The following is a 6,483-nucleotide window of genomic DNA, read 5'->3' as shown; positions in this document are numbered from 1 at the left end:
CTCTCTCTACCTTCAATAAATTCTGTTCTCACTCTGTCCTGGCTTACAGTTGATTTGTATCTTGCACGCAGCCAGAGATCCTCCTGGCTGGCCCTGTGGGTCCTCCTCTGGGTCCTCAGATCCAGCCTGCTTGAATCACTTGCTAAAATCACTGATTAAAGGTCATATTTTTCATTGCATTAGCAACAAAAGAAAATTTGATCTACAGAAAGTCAAAGTCAAAATCAGACCATTTCTGGTTTCTGCACAGCTTCTCCTACAAATTCAATTTCACTGCTGGGAAGTATATGTGTGTGTGTGTGTGTGTGTGTGTGTATGATTTTATATATATATAAGTTATATGTATAAAATATAAATATTTTATATATATACATATATATGATTTTTTAACCTCTGAAGATAAATCCTTAGATGAGTCCTAAAAATAATTTATTTTTTTAATCTTTTTAAGATTTTATTTCTTTGGCAGAGAGAGAGAGAGAGACAGTGAGAGAGGGGATACAAGCAGGGGTAGCGGGAGAGGGAGAAGCAGGTTTCCTGTGGAGCAGGGAGCCCGATGTGGGGTTCCATCCCAGGACCCTGAGATCATGACCGGAGCTGAAGGCAGAGGCCCAACTCACTGAACCACCCAGGCGCCTCAACGTCCTAAAAATAATTTAAAGCAGTCTGAGAGATACAACAAATGAGGTTTATGTAAAAATTCATATTTTAAAGAAAAACAATTCTTTAGAATTGTCAATATAGAAAGAAGAAATTGTCATGACTTAGTTACAATACTAGAAACAATATTTAGTTCCCACCCTGATAAACCCAAATATGAACTGTTTCATGTTATTCCTAGCTACACAAGTCACTCTTTAAATATTTCATTTCATTCAGGCCTGATAAACCAAACTAAAACTAGATAAGAGAAAAAACACCCATAATAGTGAATTAACTTTCCACTGTAAATTCCATAAACACACACCTATGCTTTTTTTGTTCCCATTTCCAGCATGTAAAACAGTAATTATCACTTACCATATTTGCTAGGCAATAGTTCTCGAATGAATGACTCCTTGTTGCATTTAATCCTCATAATAAAAATTTTCTCGGGAACAGAATGACAATTTTATATTTATATTGCTATAAAATCCTGGGTTTAGAGAGGCTGACAGCCACAATGAGGTCTTAAAATTAGGAAAGACAGAGGCTCAGTTCTGATGCCGAATCCTGCATTCCCATCACGTCACGGCTGCCCATGACTCCTGGGTGACATTAACTGAGAACTCACTCTGTACCGAGATCTCCTCTATCTCCTCTAAGGACTTCCAACGTGCCCATTCATATGCATATTAGTAAAACCTGTATGTTGACATGATTCTTACACTATTTTGCAGATGGTCATATTGACTCACAGAGAAAATACATTACTTGTGGGAGGATACCAAAAAAAAAGGTCTTTTCTCTAGGATTCAAGCCTAGGCAATATGACATGTCACTGTACTTTTAGCACCATATTATATATCTGCATGCCTAGCTCATAGACTGATTCATTAAATAATCACTGAGTCAGACAGCAGGGAATCCACAGTGAAAGACATTGTATCTACTCTCAAAAATCTAACAGACTATGGTTTGGCCAACCAGGTAGATAGTCAATAAAGCACTTAAGGATATGTTTCTTTGTATCTAGAAAGTTATTTTCACTAGAGGCAGGTTTTTGTCTTGTACATTGCCCAGAAAACCAGCAACTAGACCTGTACCTGGTTTGTTGTGAGCACTCAAAGTTTATTAATGAATTAATCTATTGCTCCCAATCTTCCATCCAATTTCAGAAGGTATTTGCCAGATGACCAAGTGGGAACAAAACATTGACTATACTTTGGAATCAGACATCTAAATTAAAGTCTCCCCCTTCTTAGTCCTGTGGAGTTGGGACAGGTTTCCTCTCTGTTGTGACATTTAGAGGACAAGGTAAAATGAGACTCCAATGACATAATGCAAGAAATCTCAAACCAGTGTCTCGCATTCAGTTATTAAATGAATAACTAAATTAATGAACAGAATAAGGATGGAGAAATCTGTCCTAGAATGAAGTGTTTTTTTACATAGATTTATTTCACAGTATTACCAGTCAGTGAAAATAACTAAGTTCATTGGTGCAGCCACTATGGGAAACAATATAGAGGTTCCTTGAAAAATTAAAAAGAAAGGGGTGACTGGGTGGCACAGTTAGTTAAACATCCCACTCTCAGTTTCAGCTCGGGTCATGATCTCAGGGTCCTGAGAGCAAGCCCCACATCAGATGCCTCTGTGGAGTCAGCTTCAGATTCTCTCTCTTTCCCTCTGCCTCTGTTCCTCCCCTTGTGTGCTCTCTCTCTAAAATAAGCAAACACATCTTTTAAAAACATTAAAAATAGAAACTTATCATCTAGTGTTCCACTTCTAAGTACTTACCCAAAGAAAATGAAAACACTAATTCAAAAAGACATACATATCACTATGTTCATTGCACCATTATTCAAAATTGCCAAGATATGGAAGCAACTCAAATGTCCATTAATGGATGAACGGGTAAAGAAGAAGTGGAATATATATTTATTGTGTACACACACACACACACACACACACACACACACACAATGGAATATTATACAGTGATAAAGAAGAATGAAATTTTATTTTTGAGAACATGGATGGATCTAGAGGGTATTATCTTAAGTGAAATGAGTCAGTGAAACAAAGAAAAATACCATAGGACTTTACTTATATGTGAATCTAAAAAACAGTAACAATAACAAACAAAATAGAAATAGACTCCAAGATACAGAGAAAAAACTGATGGTTGCCAGAGGAGAGATGGATGGGGGCTTGGACGAAATACATGGTGGGCATGAAGAGGTACAAACTTCCATTCATAAAATAGATGAGATGTGGGGATGGAAAGTGCAGCATAAGAAATATCATCAATAAAACCAATTTGTATGGAGACAGATGATAACTAGATTTACTGTGGTGCCCATTTTGTAATGTATACAGATATCAAATCACTATGTTGTACACCTGAAATTAATGCATTATTGTAATCCATTTATCCTTCAGTTAAAGAAAAGAAGAAGAACCATAAAGATGTTTAAAATAATTTTTCTATTTTGCTGGTAGCTACCATCACATTTAATTTGGAGGAAGGCTGAAAATGCACACAATTTGTGCTTTATAGCCGTGGCACTTTCAAGCCAATATTGGGAGACACTGAGAAAATGGGCTGACTGTCAGGACCAGGTTGGCTGAAGCAGTGATCAGCCCTGGTCTCATAGGTACATGAATTTTCCTACTTCCCCGCACATGACAGAGACGTGTCTCTATGGTTCTGCTCCTCTCACTCTTTTCCTCAACTGTGCAGCTTTCCTCTAAAGCTCAGACTTTCTTGCCTCTGTGAATAACCATCTTTCTGTAAGACCCATCTTTCTGCATCCCACAAAACATCTGTTCCACAAGGGATGCAGCTCTTTATTCACCAATTTTGCAAATATGAACTAGGTATTTTATATCTTAAAAAATTCTAAGAGAAAACACCAGTGAAAACCCATTATTTCCACAAGAGTAGTTTTGGCACGAGTGGTTTATGGAATTGATTCCACTTTATGTAACTCATGAAATATTGGAGGCAATACCATTATCAGGACTGCATTTCATCCTATTATGGGGTAATGATATCCACTATCTGAGAAGAGAGAACAGACATCAGCTATGGGTTTGAGGAAATGAATATGCCTCTCTGCTTCTTCTGTATCATTCCTTCCAGAAAAGTAGCATTTGAGAGAAATGAACAATTATCCTGAAGTTCATGCCAGTTAACAGGAGCAATTAAATGTTTTGTTTTGTTTTGTTTTGTTTTAATCTTTCAATCTGTCAGTGAAGAAAAGAACAACAGCAGATGAAAATAAAACCACTCAGGGATAGTATTCTATGAATGTGGTTAAGCTGAAATAGACATCTTAAGAATTCTTTTTTTTTAAATTATGTTATGTTAGTCACCATACAGTACATCATTAGTTTTTGATGTAGTGTTCCATGATTCATTGTTTGCGTATAACACCCATTGCTCCATGTAATCTGTGTCCTTCTTAATACCCGTCACCAGGCCAACCCATTCCCCCATCCTTCTTCCCCTTTAAAACCCTCAGTTTGTTTCTCAGAGTCCACAGTCTCTCATGGGTCACCTCTCCCTCTGATTCTCCCCCCTTCATTTTTCCCTTCCTTCTCCTAATGTCCTCCATATTATTCCTTATGTTCCACAAATAAGTGAAACCATATGATAATTTACTTTCACTGCTTGACATATTTCATTTAACATAATGTTCTCCAGTCCTATCCATGTTGATGCAAAATTTGGGTATTCATCCTTTCTGATGGCTGAGTAATATTCTATTGTATATATGGATGACATCTTCTCTATCCATTGGTCTATTGGAGGGCATCCCAGCTCTTTCCACAGTTTGGTTTTTGTGGACATTGCTGCTATGCACATTGAGGGTACATATGGCCCTACTTTTCTCTACCTTTGTATCTTTGGGGTAAATACCCAGTAGTGCAATTGCCAGCTCATAGGGTAGCTCTATTTTTAACTTTCTGAGGAACCTCCACACTGTTTTCCAAAGTGGCTGTACAAACTTACATTCCCACCAACAGTGTAAGAGGGTTCCCCTTTCTCCACATCCACTCCAACACTTGCTGTTGACTGTCTTGTTGATTTTGGCCATTTTACCTGGTGTAAGGTGGTATCTCATTGTGGTTTTGATTTGAATTTCCCCGATGGCTAATGATGTTGAATATTTTTTCATGTGTCTGTTAGCCATTTGTATGTCTTCTTTGGAGAAGTGTCTGTTCATGTCTTCTGCCCATTTTCTGACTGGATTATTTGCTTTTTTGGGTGTTGAGTTTGAGAAGTTCTTTATAGATCTTGGATATCAGCCCTTTGTCTGTAGTTTCATTTGCAAACGTCTTCTCCATTCCGTGGGTTGCCTCCTTGTTTTGTTGACTGTTTCCTTTGCTGTGCAAAAGCTCTTGATCTTGATGAAGTCCCCAAAGTTCATTTTTGCTTTAGTTTCCTTTGCCTTTGGAGTCATGTCCTGAAAGAAGTTGTGTGCGCTCAATGTCAAAGAGATTACTGCCTATATTCTCCACCAGGATTATGATGCATTCCTGTCTCATATTGAGATCTTTCATTCATTTAGAGTTTATCTTTGTGTATGGTGTAAGAGAGTGGTCAAGTTTCATTCTTTTGTATATAGCTATCCAGTTTTCTCAGCACCATTTATTGAAAAGACTGTCTTTTTTCCATCGGATATTTTTTTCCTGCTTTGTCAAACATTAGTTGACCACAGAGTTGAGGGTCCATATCTGGGCTCTCTACTCTGTTCCACTGGTCTATGTGTCTGTTTTTGTGCCAGTACTATACTGTCTTGGTGATCACGCTTTGTAGTAAAGCTTGAAATCAAGCAACGTGATGCCTCCAACTTCGTTTTTCTTTTTTAACATTTCCTTGGCAATTTGGGGGTCTTTTTTGGATCCATACAAACTTTAAGATTACTTGTTTCTCTTAAGATTAAGAACACGACAAGGATGCCCACTCTCACCACTATTGTTCAACTTAGTACTGGAAGTCCTAGCAACAGCAATCAGACAACAAAAAGAAATAAAAGGTAATCAGACTCTCTCTTTTTGCAGTTGATACTTTCTGTGGAAAACTGAAAAGACTCCACTCCTAAATTACTAGAACTCATACAGCAATTCAGTAATGTTGCAGGATCCAAAATCAATGTACAGAAATCAGTAACTTTCCTATACACTAACAATGTAACTATAGAAAGAGAAATTAGGGATTCGATTCCATTTATAATAGCACCAAAAACTTAAGATACCTTGGAATAAACCTAACCAAAGAGGTAAAGGATCTATACTCTAGAAACTGCAGAACACTTATGAAGGAAATTGAAGAAGACACAAAAAGATAGCAAAACATTCCATGCTCAAGGATCGGAAGAATAAACATTGTTAAAATGTCTATGCTGCCTAGAGCAATCTATACTTTCAATGCCATCCCAAGCAAAATACCAATGGCACTTTTTAAAGTGCTGGACATCTTAAAAATTCATATGCTCCCTTTCATGTTTTTCAAACAAGAATTTTTCCCCATGTTTTTCAGACAAGAACTCAAACTCAGCATAAGAAGGCAGGATGAGGTTGGGTGGACAAGGGCATTAAGAAAAAGGAAGTTTTATACTCCCTACTTCTGTCCTTAGGTGGACGGTCCTGCTGGCCATTCCTCCTCACCCCAGTCACTAACATGGTAGACTTGGCAAGATTTAGTTCCCTTGCTAGTTTCCAAACTCCTAGGATATTCCAAACCTGTCTTTATCATGGTACTTGACAAAACTGTGTTTAAATGGTCTGCTATAAGTCTGTTTCTCTGTCTCTTCTATGAGGCTATGAAGCTGT

This window comes from Lontra canadensis, unplaced genomic scaffold (assembly GCF_010015895.1).
Source record: "Lontra canadensis isolate GAN:19392208 unplaced genomic scaffold, GSC_riverotter_1.0 scaffold162, whole genome shotgun sequence".
Classification (NCBI taxonomy): domain Eukaryota; kingdom Metazoa; phylum Chordata; class Mammalia; order Carnivora; family Mustelidae; genus Lontra; species Lontra canadensis.
The sequence above is the reverse complement of the archived record's forward strand: the minus strand, read 5'-3'. Positions refer to the sequence as shown.